The sequence below is a fragment of the Balaenoptera borealis genome (assembly GCF_965194805.1).
Source record: "Balaenoptera borealis genome assembly, chromosome: 2".
Classification (NCBI taxonomy): domain Eukaryota; kingdom Metazoa; phylum Chordata; class Mammalia; order Artiodactyla; family Balaenopteridae; genus Balaenoptera; species Balaenoptera borealis.
Genome location: NC_138867.1, coordinates 47491171 through 47511729, shown reverse-complemented (window position 1 = coordinate 47511729; position 20559 = coordinate 47491171). Strand labels below are relative to the sequence as shown.

Here is a 20559-nt window from a genome sequence, read left to right as displayed (position 1 = left end):
CCCAGACTCATCCCAATTGTACCTTCCCTTTCAACTTCCTGTCTCCCCAGATGGATGAGATGTCTTTCTCTTTGCACCTGCAGAGATTGCATCGGGGATTTCTATGTCCAGCCCAACTTCTGACTCCTCTTCTTTTAACAGGACCCACGTTTTTCCCTGGGGATTCACCCCTCTTCCACTGTGAGTACCACGTGGTTTGAGTGGACTAAGTCTCCCTTGATTCCAGGTGAGTCCATGGTAAAAACCTAGCCAACCAAATCCCCTTGGCCACCTGAAATTTGAAAGGTGATTTTCTTACGGACAATAAGACCCACATGTTCATTTCAGTTAACTTTGATGTAAAACATTTGAGCATTATTCTTCCTTGGCATCCAGGAGGGAACTATCACAACATTCCCAGTAGTCAGTGCCTGAATTTGCTAGACTTTTAAATTCCACAGAAGCTCTATAAATTTATACAGCAGCCAGCCGGTGGTCTGGCATGTCTATTTTAATCTCAGGATTATGTTTACCTAAAGATAGGAGTCACTTAGAATAGGAGGTCTATTCTACTCAATACTATAACTAGTGTTAAAAAAAAAGATGTAGGAAGAGGATAGTCAGGTTTAAGTGGAAGGACAATTCTGGTTTGGACATAGTGAGTTTGAGATGCCTGTGAGGTACGCAAGCAAAGACAGCTAAGAATCAGTGGCATGAATGGTTCTAGACTTTAGGAGAAATCTAAGAGGGAAAGAGCTATTTGGTTTTGCATTAGAATCATTGGAGAGCTTTTAAAACCCATGATACCTAGGCTGCATCTCAGACCAATTAAATCAGAATCTCTAGGAGTGGAAACCGGGCATCAATATTTATAAAGCTCTCCAGGTTAGTACAATGTATAACCAACATTGGGAAACAATGCCCCAGTGTGTCTGGCTAATTTCAACACATTTGAACCACTGGAAAATTCAGGCGACAAATAAAAACACTTGTAGATTTAATTATTGACTTAAGGTGTAGTTCCAATCTTCCCAGGAAAATGGTTTGATTTGTATGCCCCTTTTTCTGCTTACTCTTTTTCCTGTAACAATTGGAAATTAAATCGAGAGGCTGCATAAAAGAGGAAAGAACATGAACTTTCCCAGGTTGGAAGATCCGAGTCCAAATTCTACCTTCTCCACTTGTTAGCCTGCTGACCCTGGCTGAGACACTTCACTTCCTTGAGACATAATTTTTCTTATTTGTAGGCACTAACTTTCAGAAGACCGTAGGTAACAAGAGAATTCAAGAGAGACCATAAACAAAGGGCCAGCTAATTTATAGCTGTTCGATAGATTGGTAACAGCTGAAAGAAGGTACATAGTTCATTTGCATAATGACAGGAGCAGATTTCTGTTGTTTTGCAGGTCATAGTCATAAGCGCATCTGGTTTGAGGTCTGCAGCCATCCTGTCTACACACAGTATCTCAAGATCTTGTCATTCAATGTCAGGGTTTTGTAATAGGTTCACCTTGGTTAATGCTGTGAGAACAGACCCTAAATGAGGCAGCTGGTGCTCAAAGCAGACAGTGGTGATAAGGCCTCACCAAGTAAGACAGTGGTTCCTTGTTTCCCCCGCCCACACATACCAAGGCCCGGCTTATCGCTAAATTTCATTTTCCCTCCACCCCAGTTTTGTAATTATAATGCATATTTTCTCCTCATGCCTTTCCCTTACTATTTGTTTCCCCAGGCCGCATGCTTACATACCCCACGCCACCCCTCCGTGCCTGCACCCTCTTCCTTAGCAAAGATTACTAAAGTTAGCCTCTATTTCTTTTTTATTTTTTTTTAATCTCCTAACTCTCCCTCTCACACCGGTGGCATCATCTGGTTTTGCAGATATTTCACAAATTTGACAGTCATTAAACCATGGAAACCACTTAAGGAAATGGGACTAGGACACATTTACATGTCATTATCCCAAATGTGAGATTTCTGTAGCAAATATTGCTTATTTGGGATAATACCAAAATGCAACCGTCTATTTAATCTCTCGGCACCTTTCAATACAATTCTAATTATACACGTATTTTCATAGTATTTAGAAGAGAACATTATACAGGAGAAAACGTCCCTCCTTTACCTACCACACACTGTTCATCCCTAGGAACCTTATTCATGCGTTTGGAATGCACATTTTACTGAAAGGATGCTTGAAGCTTTTATCAAACCTGTCTTAAGACACTAAAGCCAAGTCCAGCAACATTTTCACAACCAGGCAATTATGTACAAATGCATGCATTTGTTCCTGATATAATCTGATCGACAAGCAAAATTAAAACTGATTTTCTTTCCATTCGTTCACCTCAAAAAGACCGAAATGCTAGAATTCAGCATGTTCTCATTTGCAGGAGAAACAGAAGTGGACCACACAGGACCTACCTGGCAGGCAAGGTGGTGGCAGTGCCGCGAGATTTTCGGCCTACAGTGTATGCAGCAAGAGCAAAGCCATCTTTGGCTGCTTTTCAAGACAGAGGCAGGGGGGCTGCAGAAAGCTCCTGTGAATGCCTTATATGGCAAGGAGCCAGCCTGAAGCAGCACACAGAGCTGCTGAATTAAATGTGCAGATTAAATGAACAGCTTGCTTTATGTACATCAGTTAAGTTCAAAGCTTTCCGGCCGACTGCTAATAGCAGGCTGGGTGAAGAAACAAACAGTGACCTGGGTGGCATGGGGCCTGGCGGAAGGCCGGTGACAGCAGCTCGGCTCTCTCCTCCCCAACCTGCATTTCACTTGCCTTTTTCTCTTCACCTGGGGATTTATCTATAGCACCTTTTCTTGTGCAGAAAAGAAAAGGTTTGATCTCTATTTGGCCTGGAGTCCCTGACTGACCACAGCAGAGGGGAGTGGTCAGCACCTTGGCAGAGGGTTTGGACAGTGAGAACTTTCTAGCACAGGCTCTGATTATCCTCATCACCTGAGGAACAAGGGAAGAAGCCCCGCCTGCCCAGCCACAGAACTCTTGACAATCTTCAGATGCAAGTGGGCTCGTGCACGTCAACTGTCGGTATCATTAGACTTACTGTGATTGTGATTAGTATTCACAATATCTGAGGGCAATTCTAGTCCCCGCCCAGTGAGGTGGGCAGGTGTCCCCCTGGGAGTTCCAGATTTAAGGGAATAGTTTTTCCCCAACCGTCAGCCCACCGCTCTCTCCTTAGCAGGGTAGGTCTGCCCTGGGGATTCAAGATTCACAGAAATGTGCTAGCTCACTCAGAGTCATAGCGGTGGCAGGTCCCACCGCACCCTGCCCAGGTGACACCCGTCCTTGTGACACAGGCTTTATTCACACCTCTCCATAGGGGCACACGGCAAAGCGGGGAGCTGCCTCTTGGGAGGGAGGGGGAGATGCAGCGGCCTCATAAGCAGCAGGGCCTGAGGCTCTTTAAGGATGTGGCCAGGGGGAAAGGCCCCTAGAAAACCCCCTCCAGGCTTTTCATCACCTACCATCGCAGCCCTTTCCAGAGCGTGGTTACCCGCAAGGCCCCTTTCTCTGGCTGGCATCCTCCTCCCCACTCCTCTGGGGGCTGTGGGCAGTGGGGGGGGGGCTCGAGGCAGGAGCGGCACCCACATTCCTGTCTACCCCGCCTGCAGTGAACTGTGCTTTCCCACCGCAGAGGTCCCCTCTCCCAAAGGCCGCCGCTCTCCAGAGCTACCCCTAACCTCTTCCTTGCTTAGTCAAATTCAAATCCCAAGCTCAAAGGAAGAGGGAGCTTTTTTTTTTGGTCCCCATATCGGTACAAAGGGACATGTGCCAATCGATTAACCCACATTCGACTTTGCATGCAGGTCTGTTTGCAATTTATATCAACAGGAAGCTGGGGACTTCCAGACAGGGGCAAGCCCAAGGTCAGGACCACAACAGAGGGTCTGAAGACACCGCTGACTTGTTTGTTAGGAGGTGCACAGACAGTGGGATGCGGGAGGGCCATACTCTTCCAAGCGCTAATGCGGGAGCTCTCAGCCCCACCACGCCTGCCGGCACAGAGGTCCTGGCCTTGCAGCAGGAGGGCTGAGCAGGTCACCGCACGCAGCTGAGGATGAGGGCCTCCGTCTGCTTCTCAGGACTGTTCCCCGCACAACGCTTCTGCTTACTTTTAATAAGTTGCACAAACCAAACGTTCTCCGAGAAAATACAGATGAACATAAAACCCAGACCACTCTCAATTACACTCCCAGATTAACCACCATGAGCATGTTTCCCATTTACCCTTCTCCAGGGACTTTCTAGGCAGTTCCCAAGTCTCAGTCTCCTGATAAAACTGGATTTTACTATAATCTACTAGGTTGTCACCTACAAAGGCACTGCAATAACTTAAATCTGTACAGAAAAATGCTGACAATTTACATAGAGGCTATTTTTTTTGCTGCGGAAACCGTAAAGAACTCTAAGTTGTAAAGTTCAGAAAAGACTCCTGCGCCAGCCCAGCTGCAGTGCAAGGGGGAAGGTTTTTAACCCTGAGCCCCCAGGGCTTTCCCGTGGGGCAGGTGTGAGGCACCCACGGGCATGCAGAGCTCAGGTCCACTAGGCATGCGTGCTGGGGGTGAGGCGACTGCCTGCAGGGGCCACTCATGTCACCCCCGAGGGCTTAGAAAGCGTCTAGTTTCCGGAACTTCAGATCCTGAAACGACGCTCAGGACCTCCTGACGCTTTTGCTGCTTTACCTCCAAGCTGACCTCCCGCCCCTGGGGTTTCTTCACTTCCTCTCAGCTTGCCTCTAACATCCTCAAAAAGCCCCCATACGTTTCTACCTCTGTAAGTGCCGGGCAGATGTAACATGTTTATAGCAGCGAGGATCTTTCTTCTTTGTTGGGGAGTGGGGAGGGGAACCATAACATAAACCTCATTCTGTTTTCTTCTCACACACAAGTAGATGGTTAATATTCTGACAAATGAACTCATGTTCTTTTCTTCCTGGATGGGCTCTGTTCCCTTTTCGCTTGCCCTGTCCTGTCCCCTGTGCTGCGAAGCCAGCTGGGCTCAGAGCCCCAGGGGAGCCATGTGGTCTCGCAGAAAATAAAGATAACCTGCTCGGTTTGTTTTCTGAGCTGTTTTCTAAAGCCCAAACCTCTGGGTGAATTTAGGGATTTCATAGAGGTATATACAGAGTGCCTTGAAGAAGTGTGGAGAGAGAAAAGCTGAGATCCTCCTGGGCTGGGGGGCAGAGGGGGGAATAGAGAGAAGGGGGGCACCACCCTCCTCCACATGTCTGGGAGATGCCAGGACCCACAGAGAACGTGTGGTCAACTGCTGCTTGTAGACGGGCCGCCACAGGCTGTCCTGCCAAGACTCCACCTACCAATGGGTGCTGGGGAAAAGAAGGACTGGCCAGCTTCCTTCTCCCAACACATCTCTAAACTCTGGACTCCAGAACTGCGGCCAAACCCGAGGGTGTGGACAGGGGCTCAAAACCCCATGAAGGGCTGAGGTTCAGGGCTGGGAGAAAGGGGCCTCAGAGTAAGAAACTGACTTATCAAGAATATAACTGTGCTTCTTACCCAAGTTGTGGACTAATATCATACTCGTAGTGCTTTCCTACTGCTGCCAAAACAAATTACAATAAATACTTAAAAGAACACAAACTCATTATCTTACCGTTCTGTAGGTCAGAAGTTGGCCTCAAGTCACACTGGGCTAAAATCAGCATGTCATCCACAGGGGTGAGTTCTTTTCTGGAGGCTCTCAGGGAACATCTGTTTCTCTGCCCTTTTTCCAGCATCTAGAAGCTGCCCACATTCCTTGGCTCAGGGCTTCCTTCCAACACTCAAAGCCAACAATGGCCAGCACAGCCTCCCTCCCATCACAGCTCCTCTGCACTGACTCTTCTTCTACAGGCTTCTCCCACTTTTAAGGACCCTTTGTGATTATACTGGGTCCACCTGGATAATCACGGGTACTCGCCCTATTTTGAAGTCAGCTGATTAGCAATCTAATTCCATCGGCAACCTTTGCCATATAACATACTCACAGGTTCCAGGGATTAGGATGTGGACCTCTTAGAGGTGGAGGCATTATTCTACCTACCACATACCCAAATGTATACACCAGCGTTTCTACCCGCTGTAGCCATCTTTCCCATGTATTCATCCCTTCCTGCCTCCCTTAATAACAAACGCCTTGATAACGTCCACTAATCGTCAAAGGAAAGAAGGTTATTTTGCGTAATTCTTCTCCCCCCTTGATGTTCCATGTTCTGCTTTGCAAAGCGTGATCCGTGCTTCCGCAGCGTCAGCATCGCCTGGGAGCTGCTTAGAGATGCAAACTCTCGAGTCTCTTGCCGGACCTCCTGAATCAGAATCTGCCCTTTATCAAGATCCCCAGGTGATTCCTATGCACTGATTCAGCACATCCCACATTGTGGAAGCTTGACTATTACTGTAAAAGTAAGAATGCGAAAAAGCAGGGCAAGTTTTTAGTAAAAGAAAAACTGAAGCTCAGAGAGGTCAAATAACTTGGCAAAATCATTTAGTGCAGGGGTTTGCAAACTGGGTCCTAATGCATTAGAATCACCTGAGCTTTACGAAATCCCAAAGGCCAGGCTGCACCCCAGATCAAAGAAATCAGATTCTCTAGGGGCAGGACACCAACACCAGTGGCTTTTACAACTCCCCAGATGCTTCCAATGTGCAGCCAGCTTCAAACGTCTGGGATTTAGAAGACTTTCAACGGTGAAGAGAGTCTAAATTGTGTTTTTTTAGGATGACCAATGTCCCAGTTTGCCCAGGACTATTTTGGTTTTAAAACTGAAAGTCTCTTGGGACACGAGACTTTCAGTTTTAAAACCAAAATAGTCCTGGGCAAACTGGGACATTGGTCATCCTTGTTTACAGATACAAAATCAAGACCACCTCAAGCTGCAGCAGAAAAAGAGTTGGGTCTAGTTTTTCACCCTTACTCCCCCTCCCCCAACCCCGTTTCCATTGGGGGGCACTCCTAGAATGTGTGGGTCAGACCGATAACTACTCTCCTTTAGAACTGAGATACATTCTTTTTTTTTTTGAATTTTTGAATTTTATTTTATTTATTTTTTTATACAGTAGGTTCTTATTAGTTATCTATTTTATACATATTAGTGTATATATGTCAGATACGTTCTTAAATATGTTTGTCTGCATCTCACACAGCCTATGAAAGTTTGCTAATGGTCCTTAAAGGCCCGTTAACTCTTTCCCAGCAAGCTAATGAGGTAAGGGGAAGAAGGGCAAAAGTAGATGGTCTCTTCTTCTTTACACTCCCCCTTTAGTCTTTCTGACTCCCTTCCAGCATTCTCTACTTAAGGAACATATTTAGAATATCTGGTAATAAGAGTAAGGTCGTTTATTGGTTTGTAACACAATTTTTTTTCTTTAATGAAAAGCAGCCACACATGTAAAGCCAGTCCCTCTAAAGTAAAAATACAGTTATGTACTGTATTCCTCACGTTTGAGTTGGGAGAGGTGTCCTCAGCCATTAATTCTGAAGACAGTTTTTCAAACAAGAGAAGGAAAAGCACACCTTTGCCCTATCAAGGATGGCCTGCCTGTCACTCTGGACCTTCCACATCCCTCAGCTTGAGATGAGAACCAGACACATCCCAGGGCTGCTAATGAAAGTGCTGCCTCACAGTTCACGCACAGACGCCTCACCCACAACAGAATCGAGTTCCCATTTCTGGTCTCCCAAGTGACACCAACATGCTCTGTTTACTATGAATGGGTTGAACTCAGCCAAAATTTAAGTGCTAAACAATAGCTTCTCTGGGTTCCTGGTTTGCTTTGGAAAACTGAAGGAAATTGTTGTTAGAGGATACAGAGGGAGGACAGAAGAAAGGCAAATTTTGAAAGGTTGAATCCCCCAGTTCACTTCCAGGGCATGTCTGGCCACCTGCCCAAACAGACCCACAGAATAAACCCTTCAAGGCAACACAGCAGCCTTACTAAAGCATTCACTTTAAAAGTATTTCATCTAAAGCAAGTGCCATGTGGAAAACACTTTGCCTCTACTTTCTCATACTTTGTGGGAGACCTACTTAAAAAACAAATAATGGTTTCCTATGAGTTTCAGTAAAAACAAAAAATCATTTATCTGAAATATCCTAATATAAAGATTATGCTTCTTTGGAAGGAAATATAAATTCATTTTGGTGTAATGGGCACTGGAGAAAATCATTTTGTTCTGAATGGTTCACACATGTTGTCTTTATTCCTGCATTTCAGATATTCATTATTCTGAAAGACTTAAGTGTCAATTTGAATTTTTTCACCATACAAACTAATATACTTTTTACACTGCCAAGCTGGAGGTGAAGATATTTTACAACCTTTAATCTGAAAAAAGTTCTCTTGATGGGCATATCATATGGCAATTTCTTAAAAAATCTTATCTCTGTTACAGGTGCAATTTGGGGGATATTTGTGCTTTATAAACATATATGCATTTGTGTTGGGCTCTTACTAGTTTCTAAAAAAGAGAGGATGGAATATGTGTAAGAACATATATTCTGACAATACCAGTACTACACTGATGACAAAAACAACTTCCTGAAGCCAAAAGGAATAGCTGTGAATATGCAGTGTTACGGAAATCAAGAGGAATTGTATGGTAGTTTCCTACCAGGAAAGAAGTGAAACAACTGAAATAAATCACAGTATAGGGCATAATACAACTGAAGGCTGTTGGAAAACAACAGCAACAAAAACCCTTCACATTTTAAATCTGAAAGGCAAATGTGGTCCTAGAACTGGGCTCCTGAGAAATAATTCTTACCCTTCTATGTTCTGTTCAGGTGCTGAAGGCTATGAATGTTTTCTAGGGATAACACTAATACTCCAAGTAAAATTCTGACTGATCCATACCTTGGCATGACTGATGTTCCAACAGTACATTAGAATTCTCAAATACAATGTACTTCAGAAATGCAAAGTTTTAAACATTGTTATTATTGTTGAGATGATTTCTGAGCAGGAAAAAAAAGCTTAGTTTTCATGTCTGGGCTGCTTTCAGATAAAGTCGTATGTAGCAGTCACTGAAAAGGAACATGTTATGTAGAAGTACTAGAGGAAACATTTGCTTTGACGGTCACAAAGACTAGCAATTGTACATAGAATAACAGTGGACACAGTGACTATTCACATTTGGAGTTGTTACTTAAATACTGCATCCAAGGTGTTAAAGTGTGTGCTAAGAAATTCTGGGTACAGCCTAGATAGAAGATTTGGGCTGGGGCTATTAGAGGAAGCAGGGGCCATGTAGATTTTTGAAGGGAGTTAAGGCATCATGCCATCGCATGGCACACGCGAGCATGTAGAGGGAGGAGGTTCACTCACTCTCGGGATGCTTTCCTCTTCCAAGCCTAGCCTGCTTAACGAGCTGAAATTAACCCAGTGGTGCACCAATAGACAGGTGGCAAAGTACTCTCATTCCCATTCATTCATTCATTCATTCATGCTTTTACCAAAGCTTTATTGACATTATACCTCTTAGTCATGAGGATAAGGGGTGAAAGAGGATGCAGTGTTCCTCCCTTGGGAGCTTTCAGGCCAAAGAGGTTGATAGGAGAAGCCCTCAAATAAAAAGTGGATGGTAGTAAGATCCACAAAATAAAAAAGTAACATCTGGTAGAGATTAGCCAGAAGTGAGAGTCAGGAAAGGTTTCATGTAGAAGGTGACATCTGAGCTTGGCCTTGAAAAATGAATGGAGACATACAGAGGGGGGAGTCAGAAACTGGGGTGGTGGAAATGGAGGGGAAAGTTGGAAGAGTACTTTCTGATGTGGCCCAGGATGGGTTGGAGAACTGGAGAGATGCCAGTGCGCCTGGCTGTAGGTTGGGTCCAGATCATAGGAGGCCCCACATGCTAAAGGATTTTATCGTTCTAGGGAGCCACTGAAAGATTCTAAGAAGGGTGATGACATGAACAGAAGAGTGATTTTTAAGATTAACTTGCTGAGAGTTTCCACTCCCCCCTTTGGCAACTGAGAATTGAGTCCTGATGCCTTAAAAGTGTGGATAGTGTGTAACAAAGTAACTTCTCTCCTACGTATCTAGAATGATACTAGTTAAGGAACATGCTTGGGAGAACTGAGAAAACAGTTTCTCAAATCATATTCAGATTAAGAAAGAAAGGAAGTGATTGGAAATACAGAGACCAAATTAGGCGACTCTTACGAGTTCAAATGAAAGAAATAAACTAAGATGACAGCAAAGGGAGAGATATGTAAGTACTGATTTTAATCAAACCATATCTACCCAGAGGACCATTCTCCTGGCCAAAAGGATATGTGTTAACAGTAAACACTAGAAGGTCACACTTGTGTGGAGTTGAGTGTGAATCTGATGAGCAGCTGTGAGTACTTTTGGCTGGAGGTTTTTAAATTGTTTATTTGATTGATTGATTTTTAGGGAGATTTCTCCTTGCCTGGAGAAGAGAGAGTTTTAAAGATAGGGCTGGAGTGTAATTTAGGAAAAAAACACATTTGGAATTCTAGAGATAAATGAAGATCTGAGTTAAATTACAGCCAGTATATAGTTGAAAACTATGAGATAGATGATTAATAATAAAATATTAGATATATCATGTTAGTCACATATCCTTGGGTAGGGTACCTATTTTCAGCCCATTCATTAAACAATAAACAACTCTACCTTTCAACGGAGTGTTTTAGAAGGTCCACCAAAGACCCCAGGGGATCCCAGAATGCTGATTATACCAGCTCTAACCTGGCCACCAAAGAGACCCGAAACAGACACAGGCTTATTCTGACTAAGGAGACAGAAAGCTGCAGCATCACACAGCCACTATCTGCATTTTGCTGACTATATTGGAAGGAAGCAAAGATTTCACTGAAAATCAACTGACTAGCACTCAGTTCATAAAGGTAATACTCTGAGCAAGTACATAAGCAAAGAGCAAAAGCTAGTTACTAAGGACCCTGGAGTAAGAAACAAGATATCCAGACTTAGATGATTTGGAGACAGAGACCATATGTAAGTTACAAAGAAGGATCCGGACCAGACCAACATTATTTTCTTAGAGAAAAGGACTTAGAGAGATATTGGTACCCAAGGAGCATTCTTAATAGATTGCTATACTTCAGTACATAAACTGTTAAGCCCCAGGTCTCTCAGATCAGTGAGGATAAATGTATTGCCTTTTAGAGCTCTTCCAAATATCAGTGCTTTGATTCTCCAGAAACCAAATTCAGAAGCTCCCTCTAAATTATTCAGTCTTCCTTGAGGAGAGATGGGCTGTCTCACTTAACCAGAGCTGCTACCTACAGATCTGAAGTTCCGTGTTTTTGGAATCCACAGGCCTTACCGTCATTTTGTTATCCAACCAGTGTTGCTCTACTGCCCCCAATTTCCTGCCAATAGTACATCCATGACACTGCCGACCTCCTCTGTTTCTCTGCCCCTCAGGGCCCTTCAGCCTTAGGCCAGTAGGAAATACCTTTCTGAGGTTCATGACCACTTATTTGAGAGGACGTTCACACACCAGGGCTTTCGGGTCCTTACAGTTGTCATCTTTTCCCCCACAGTGTCTCCCTTCCTCTGTGCAAAGTGCCACCAGACAGGTATCTCTCTATATCTGATCCTGACTGTGGGCTAAGTTCAAGTTATTTTCCTCATGGCCTGTTGGTACCATGCACTTTAAAAAATGTGAATAAGCACCTATTTGGTGTTTCCTAAATATTCCACACCCTTAAACTCTCCCAAACTCATTGTAATAATTAGGAAGCTAGATGGTCCCCCACACACAGACAATCTTCTGGTGATTCAGTTCCAGCTCCTCTAAAACACCCTTTTTAAGTCATATATCTATCTTTCTGACTATCTGTCATGGGTTCATTCTTGACAAATCAACAAGTTCATTTTGTGTAGTTGTTGACTTCACAAAATTCTGAGTTAAAGAGCACCTTCCAGGTTTTGTTATATAAATATACTTGGACCTGGTGGTCAAGACAGTCAGAAATTAAGAGCCAGAGTGAGAACTTGGATGTGGTCAGCTTGTCTTTGTGACTCTGCTCTGTTAGCACTGGCTTGTCCTCTTCCTTTTGAGACTGACATTATGAGGGTTCAGCTCTGGGCTGCCTGTATTCGAAAATAGAAAAAATAGATCTTGGGAGGAACCAAGATGGCGGAGTAGAAGGACGTGCTCTCATTCCCTTTTGTGAGAACACCAGAATCACAACTAGCTGCAGGACAATCATCGACAGGAAGACACTGGAACTCACCAAAAAAGATACCCCACATCCAAAGACAAAGGAGAAGCCACAATGAGACGGTAGGAGGGGAGCAATCAGAGTAAAATCAAATCGCATAACTGGTGGGTGGGTGACTCACAGACTGGTGAACACTTATACCACAAAAGTCCACCCACTGGAGTGAAGGTTCTGAGCCCCACGTCAGGCTTCCCTACCTGGGGGTCCGGCAACGGGAGGAGAAATTCATAGAGAATCAGATTTTGAAGCCTAGTGGAAATTGATTGCAGGACTTCGACAGGACTGGGGGAAACAGGAACTCCACTCTTGGAGGGTGCACACAAAATAGTGTGTGCATCGGGACCCAGGGGAAGGAGCAGTAACCCCAAGGGAGACTGAACCAGACCTACCTACTAGTGTTGGAAGGTCTCCTGCAGAGGTGGGGGGTGGCTCTGTTTCACCATGGGGACAAGGTCACTGGTAGCAGAAGTTCTGGGAAGTACTCCTTGGCATGAGCTCTCCCAGAGTCTGTCATTAGCCCCACCAAAGAGCCCAGGTAGTCTCCAGTGTTGGGTTGCCTCAGGCAAAACAACCAACAGGGAGGGAACTCAGCCCCACCCATCAACAGTCAAGTGGATTAAAGTTTGACTGAGCTCTGACCACCACAGCAACAGTCAGCTCTACCCACCACCAGAACTTCCAATCAAGCCTCTTAGATAGCCTCAACCACCAGAAGGCACACAGCAGAAGCAAGAAAAACTACAATCCTGCAGCCTGTGGAAGAAAAACCACATTCACAAAAAGATAGACAAGATGAAAAGGCAGAGGGCTATACACCAGATGAAGGAACAAGATAAAACCCCAGAAAAACAACTAAATGAAGTGGAGATAGGCAACCTTCCAGAAAAAGAATTCAGAATAATGATAGTGAAGATGATCCAGGACCTCAGAATAAGAATGGAGGCAAAGATCGAGACAATGCAAGAAACGTTTAACAAAGATCTAGAAGAATTAAAGAACAAACAAACAGAGATGAAAAATACAATAACTGAAATGAAAACTACACTAGAAGGAATCAATAGCAGAATAACTGAGGCAGAAGAACGGATAAGTGACCTGGAAGACAGAATGGTGGAATTCACCGCTGCGGAACAGAATAAAGAAAAAAGAATGAAAAGTAATGAAGACAGCCTAAGAGACCTCTAGGACAACATTAAATGAAACAACATTCGCATTATAGGGGTCCTAGAAGAAGAAGAGAGAGAGAGAAAGGACCAGAGAAAATATTTGAAGAGATTACAGTCGAAAACTTCCCTAACATCGGAAACGAAATAGCCACCCAAGTCCAGGAAGCGCAGAGAGTCCCATACAGGATAAACCCAAGGAGAAACACGCCGAGACACATAGTAATCAAAGTGGCAAAAATTAATGAAAAATTATTGAAAGCAGCAAGGGAAAAATGACAAATAACATACAAGGGAACTCCCATAAGGTTAACAGCTGATTTCTCAGCAAAAACTCTACAAGCCAGAAGGGAGTGGCATGATATACTTAAAGTGATGAAAGGGAAGAACCTACAACCAAGATTACTCTACCCGGCAAGGATCTCATTTAGATTTGATGGAGAAATCAAAAGCTTTACAGACAAGCAAAAGCTTAGAGAATTCAGCACCACCAAACCAGCTCGACAACAAATGCTAAAGGAACTTCTCTAAGTGGGAAACACAAGAGAAGAAAAGGACCTACAAAAACAAACCCAAAACAATTAAGAAAATGGTCACAGGAACATACATATCGATAATTACCTTAAATGTGAATGGATTAAATGCTCCAACCAAAAGACACAGGCTTGCTGAATGGATACAAAAACAAGACCCATATATATGCTGTCTACAAGAGACCCACTTCAGACCTAGGGACACATACAGACTGAAAGTGAGCGGATGGAAAAAGATATTCCATGCAAATGGAAATCAAAAGAAAGCTGGAGTAGCTATACTCATATCAGATAAAATAGACTTTAAAATAAAGAATGTTACAAGAGACAAGGAAGGACACTACATAATGATCAAGGGATCAATCCAAGAAGAAGATATAACAATTATAAATATATATGCACCCAACAAAGGAGCACCTCAATACATAAGGCAAATAAGAGGAAATCAACAGTAACACAATAATAGTGGGGGACTTTAACACCTCACTTACACCAATGGACAGATCATCCAAAATGAAAATAAATAAGGAAACAGAAGCTTTAAATGACACAATAGACCAGATAGATTTAATTGATATTTATAGGACATTCCTTCCAAAAACAGCAGATTATGCTTTCTTCTCAAGTGCTCATGGAACATTCTCCAGAATAGATAACAGCTTGGGTCAAAAATCAAGCCTCAGTAAATTTAAGAAAATTGAAATCATATCAAGCATCTTTTCTGACCACAATGCTATGAGATTAGAAATGAATTACAGGGACAAAAATGTAAAAAACACAAACGTATGGAGGCTAAACAATACGTTACTAAATAACCAAGAGATCACTGAAGAAATCAAAGAGGAAATCAAAAAATACCTAGAGACAAATGACAATGAAAATACGACGATCCAAAACCTATGGGATGCAGCAAAAGCAGTTCTAAGAGGGAAGTTTATAGCTATACAAGCCTACCTCAAGAAACAAGAAAAATCTCAAATAAACAATCTAACCTTACACCTAAAGGAACTAGAGAAAGAAGAACAAACAAAACCCAAAGTTAGCAGAAGGAAAGAAATCATAAAGATCAGAGTAGAAATAAATGAAATAGAAACAAAGAAAACAGTAGCAAAGATCAATAAAACTAAAAGCTGGTTCCTTGAGAAGATAAACAAAATTGATAAGCCATTAGCCAGACTCATCAAGAAAAAGAGGGAGAGGACTCAAATCAATAAAATTAGAAATGAAAAAGGAGAAGTTACAACAGACACCGCAGAAATACAAAGCATCCTAAGAGACTACTACAAGCAACTCTATGCCAATAAAATGGACAACCTGGAAGAAATGGACAAGTTCTTAGAAAGCTATAACCTTCCAAGACTGAACCATGAAGAAACAGAAAATATGAACAGACCAATCACAAGTAATGAAATTGAAACTGTGATAAAAATCTTCCAACAAACAAAAGTCCAGGACCAGATGGCTTCACAGGTGAATTCTATCAAACATTTAGAGAAGAGCTAACACCCATCCTTCTCAAACTCTTCCAAAAAATTGCAGAGGAAGGAACACTCCCAAACTCATTCTATGAGGCCACCATCACCCTGATACCAAAACCAGAGAAAGATACTACAAAAAAAGAAAATTACAGACCAATATCGCTGATGAATATAGATGCAAAAATCCTCAACAAAATACTAGCAAACAGAATCCAACAACACATTAAAAGTATCATACACCACGATCAAGTGGGATTTATCCCAGGGATGCAAGGATTCTTCAATATATGCAAATCAATCAATGTGATACACCATATTAACAAATTGAAGAATAAAAACCGTATGATCATCTCAATAGATGCAGAAAAAGCTTTTGACAAAATTCAACACCCATTTATGATAAAAACTCTCCAGAAAGTGGGCATAGAGGGAACCTACCTCAACATAATAAAGGCCATATATGACAAACCCACAGCAAACATCATTCTCAATGGTGAAAAAACTGAAAGCATTTCCTCTAAGATCAGGAACGAGACAAGGATGTCCACTCTCACCACTATTATTCAACATAGTTTTGGAAGTCCTAGCCACGGCAATCAGAGAAGAAAAAGAAATAAAAGGAATACAAATTGGAAAAGAAGAAGTAAAACTGTCACTGTTTGCAGGTGACATGATACTATACATAGAGAATCCTAAAAATGCTACCAGAAAACTACTAGAGCTAATCAATGAATTTGGTAAAGTTGCAGGATACAAAATTAATGCACAGAAATCTCTTGCATTCTTATACACTAATGATGAAAAATCTGAAAGAGAAATTATGGAAGCACTCCCATTTACCATTGCAACAAAAAGAATAAAATACCTAGGAATAAACCTACCTAGGGAGACAAAAGACCTGTATGCAGAAAACTATAAGACAGTGATGAAAGAAATTAAAGATGATACCAACAGATGGAGAGATATACCATGTTCTTGGATTGGAAGAATCAATATCGTGAAAATGACTATACTACCCAAAGCAGTCTACCGATTCAATGCAATCCCTATCAAATTACCAATGGCATTTTTTCTGGAACTAGAACAAATCATCTTAAAATTTGTATGGAGACACAAAAGACCCCGAATAGACAAAGCAGTCTTGAGGGAAAAAAACGGAGCTGGAGGAATCAGACTCCCTGACTTCAGACTGTACTACAAAGCTACAGTAATCAAGACAATAGGGTACTGGCACAAAAACAGAAACATAGATCAATGGAACAAGATAGAAAGCCCAGAGATGAAACCATGCACCTATGGTCAACTAATCTATGACAAAGGAGGCAAAGATATACAATGGAGAAAAGACAGTCTCTTCAATACGTGGTGCTGGGAAAACTGGACAGCTACATGTAAAAGAATGAAATTAGAATACTCCCTAACACCATACACAAAAATAAACTCAAAATGGATTCGAGACCTAAATGTAAGACCAGACACTATAAAACTCTTAGAGGAAAACATAGGAAGAACACTCTGTGACATAAATCACGGCAAGATCTTTTTTGATCCACCTCCTAGAGTAATGGAAATAAAAACAAAAATAAACAAATAGGACCTAATGAAACTTCAAAGCTTTTGCACAGCAAAGGAAACCATAAACAAGACGAAAAGACAACCCTCAGAATGGGAGAAAATATTTGCAAATGAATCAACAGACAAAGGATTAATCTCCAAAATATATAAACAGCTCATTCAGCTCAATATTAAAGAAACAAACAACCCAATCCAAAAATGGGCAGAGGACTTAAATAGACATTTTGGCAAAGAAGACATACAGATGGCCAAGAAGCACATGAAAAGCTGCTCAACATCACTAATTATTAGAGAAATGCAAATCAAAACTACAATGAGGTATCACCTCACACCAGTTAGAATGGGCATCATCAGAAAATCTACAAACAACAAATGCTGGAGAGGGTGTGGAGAAAAGGGAACCCTCTTGCACTGTTGGTGGGAATGTAAATTGATACAGCCACTATGGAGAACAATATGGAGGTTCCTTAAAAAACTAAAAATAGAATTACCATATGACCCAGCAATCCCACTACTGGGCATATACCCAGAGAAAACCGTAATTCAAAAAGACACATGCACCCCAATGTTCATTGCAGCACTATTTACAATAGCCAGGTCATGGAAGCAACCTAAATGCCCATTGACAGACGAATGGATAAAGAAGTTGTGGTACATATATACAATGGAATATTACTCAGCCATAAAAAGGAACGAAATTGAGTCATTTGTTGAGACGTGGATGGATCTAGAGACTGTCATACAGAGTGAAGTAAGTCAGAAAGAGAAAAACAAATATCGTATATTAACGCATGTATGTGGAACCTAGAAAAATGGTACAGATGAACCGGTTTGCAGGGCAGAAGTTGAGACACAGATGTAGAGAACAAACATATGGACACCAAGTGGGGGGAAACCACGGTGGGGTGGGGATGGTGGTGTGCTGAATTGGGCGATTGGGATTTACATGTATACACTCATGTGTATAAAATTGATGACTGATTAAAAAACAAACAAACAAAAAACAAACAAACAAAAAAAAGAAAATAGAAAAAATAGAGTGAGATCTTATCATAATGGTTGAGCAGAGACAGAATGAATTTGGCTTAAGAAATGATTGTTGATGGGACGCATAGGCCCTCAAAGATGACCTTGTGCTCTCAGTCTTGTCTGACTGGGAGAATGATGATATTATTAATTGAGCAAGAAACGGTAGGAGTTGCAGTAGGCTAGGGAGTGAGGGTGATTAATTCAGTTTTTGACACGCTGAATTAGAGATCCTCCTGAGTCATCTGAGTGGAAATGCCCAGAGTCAGCCAGATATAGGGAACTTGGAAGAGATGTGTACACTCAAGACATATGTTTGGGTGTCATTCACATAGACATGATAGATGAGGCCAGGGGTATGAATTATTTTAGTGCACTACCTTGACATTCAGCTTGGGTATGAGAGGCAGAGACGTGGGCAAGCAAGTTAGTGTTCTTGGCATGTCTCATTTAATGATGAGGCTCACTCCTTATCACTCACTCCTACAAGAAAAGCAAGGCAATCTGAAATTACTAGGTGGTATCAAAGCCCATTCTAGCCTTTATCCAGGCTTTAAAGTCAGGCAGAACTGGATAATTGAGATTCACACTTTTGCCCTGCCTGCATTCCCTTTTTTATTGGAAATGACTCTAAGTAAGTGGAAGTGGAAGAAATAACCAGCTCCCAGAAAACCAACAAATGCCTGCTCTCCTTTACCTATTCTTTAATGAGTCTAGGATTTGCAATTTGTAAAAATGGTAAAATCCTGGAAGGCCCTACCTCTTGTTGAGATGTAGCCAAGAACTTACTATGGTATTCTACACAATCTTGAGAGAAAAGTCTGCTAACGTGGCTGGTGAAGGATGCTGCTTTTATTAAATTTTCATCCAAAATCCTATGAGATTTTGATGGCTACTAGCTCCGAGAGCATAAATAATAAACCTCTGAAGTGAAGAAAAATACTGGGCTGGATTAGTCTAAAAATAAAAAAGTAGAGCTCTAATTTGCATTATGATATAATTACAAAAAGATTCATTCATTCATCAAGCATCAGCTGAGGATCCACAACATGCCAGCTCTGAACAAGATTTAGGGATGACGAATCTGGCTGAAGGAATTATACAGAAAACACCGTCCTTCTCCTCAAGAAACCCCCAGTCTTATGGGAGACAGAGACACATAAACACAGTTATAAGTAAATTTGCTGAAATGCTATAGTGTAATATGTTCTGTTGGACACATAAACAAGTTCTGTCTGACTGTGGGACTTGGGAAGGCTTCTAAGAAAAAATGATGTTTGAGATGGGTCTTGAGGCTCAAAGAAGATTTTTGAAGTCGTGAAGGAAGGGCTAGACATTTTAGAACAAAGAAACACCCCTGGCACACACACATACATACAGCTTTGGCAGCTTATTGAAGAAAGAAGTAAGGAAGTTTGGTGCAGGGCATAGAGGGAGTTGCAGAAAGGATTAAAGGAGGAAACTGAAAAGGTAGGTTAGAGCCAGCTTGAGCAAGGCTGGTTTTTATCCTGAAGTGAGCGGTAGGAAGCCAGCGAAGACTGGGGGCTGAGTCAAAAGTTCCAGCAAGAAGTAATGAGGTTGAGGATTGCAAACAGCAGAGGAGGTGAGACTTTTCTGAGGTGGAACTGCTAAGATTCAACAAATGAAGTGGAAGTGGTTTCTCCCGTTTCTATCTTGGAAGCCTGGCTAGCATGGCTGAGGATCCTAGCGATGCCCCAGATTCTTATTTTTTTTTAATCAATTTATTTATTTATTTTTGGCTGAGTTGCGTCTTCGTTGCTGCACACAGGCTTTCTCTAGTTGCGGCGAGCGGGGGCTACTCTTCGTTGCGGGAGCTACTCTTCTTCCTGGCCACACAGCCAAGTCCACCGCCCAGAACTCTTGCAGTTAGTTGGGGTGATGCATCTGCATTTTGCACAGTGGAGTGTGGGCAGACGTGATGTACACACCACTTCCAGACCTGTGCATTCTCTCTCTTCTCCGTCGGCAGTAACCTTCCAGGCAAGGTGTTGAAGATGCCACGTGACAGGATGAAAGGAGGTCGGCTCTGAAAAGTGCTTGGAGCAGAACTTCCCCGCCACCCCACCCCTGCAGGACTGCACTAGACCGTTATATACATTGGGCTGGGAGCAAGCAATCCAATTTTACTGCAGCAAGGCAGGAAGATTTTGTGATTTCTCTCTTTCGGCAGCTAGTGTTACTACCTTGAGTAATACTGAGGAGAGAAAGGAGGAGTGGTGTGAATAAGGTAGAAGACTGAGAGGAAGACAATGGCCTTAGTTTCACCTATGTTGAATTTGAGAAGTGCAGGGACACCCAAGTGTTCAAGAGATCAGGAGAAAAATGGGCTTAAAGCTTAAGAAAGAGGCTCAGGTTAGCCTTGTTATATTTGGAAGTCACTGGCATATAGATATTCTTTGAAGTCAAAGAAGTGTAAAGAACCAGTCTTGATGCATACAGGTTGAGATTAAGAAGCAGAACTCTGGGGGCAACACCAGTATTTAAGGTGTGGAAAGGAGAGGTTCATCAGAAGAGTTTGGGAAAAGAATGGTGGGGTTGAGAG

The 20559-nt window shown here is 42.4% G+C and overlaps 1 protein-coding gene and 1 pseudogene across 3 annotated transcripts in view; both read right to left on the bottom strand.

The window, feature by feature from the left end:
* The window catches only part of RAB3C (RAB3C, member RAS oncogene family), a 314700-nt gene that overhangs the window by 98106 nt on the left and 196035 nt on the right, over window positions 1–20559 (bottom strand). The window lies entirely within an intron of this gene.
* Window positions 13644–20559, bottom strand: part of LOC309624278 (pre-mRNA-processing factor 40 homolog A pseudogene) — a 120144-nt pseudogene continuing 113228 nt past the window's right edge. The window contains exon 2 of the transcript XR_014249928.1: window positions 13644–14193. The product of XR_014249928.1 is annotated as a pre-mRNA-processing factor 40 homolog A pseudogene (transcript). The remainder of the gene's footprint in view (window positions 14194–20559) is intronic.